The sequence below is a fragment of the Perca flavescens genome, chromosome 6, assembly GCF_004354835.1.
Source record: "Perca flavescens isolate YP-PL-M2 chromosome 6, PFLA_1.0, whole genome shotgun sequence".
NCBI classification, from domain to species: Eukaryota; Metazoa; Chordata; class Actinopteri; order Perciformes; family Percidae; genus Perca; species Perca flavescens.
In genome coordinates this window covers 25,757,403-25,758,030 of record NC_041336.1, presented here as the reverse complement: position 1 = coordinate 25,758,030, position 628 = coordinate 25,757,403, and positions in this window count along the sequence as shown.

Below are 628 nucleotides of genomic sequence, written 5' to 3'. Positions count from 1 at the left end.
GGGCATGAAGGAGGGGAAGAGCAGAGGGAAGGTGGAGCGCCCCTTCAATTAAGTGAGCTGTTCAACCAACATGAACAAACATATTTAGTAGATAATTAGTAGATAATTTTGCAGGTATGTCTGGCACAGGCCACAAAAGGCAGTGTTAAGGAAATAGCAGGGAGGGAGTCAAAGGAGGGAGGCTTGTGGGATGTGCAAAATGCCCCGTGGCTCTGAGAGACTCTTAACAGTCATTAACAATGTAGAAATAACACACACACACACACACATTCAAACACCCTCTTCCCACCTTTACACAGGCCCTCCTCTGCGCTCCATCTCTCTCTGCCCTCCTCCTTCCTCTCCTCTCTCGCTCGTTCTCCGAGGAGCCCTAGTTTTCTGTATGATGAGCTCCTGGGGGGCTTCAGTGTTTGGCAGGAGGCTTTGTCTCTCATACGAGATGAAAAAAAAAAAAGAGAGAGAGAGGGAAAAGAAAAAGACGCAGAAGGAGGGTGAAAACTTGAGACCCCCGAGGGCACTTCTCCCCTCATTGTGAGGATTTGCATCTTCCTCTGAACACGAGGGGTATAATCACAGATCAAAACAAATTACCTATCTGTAGTCAGCAGAGGTGTCTGCCTGTCAAAAG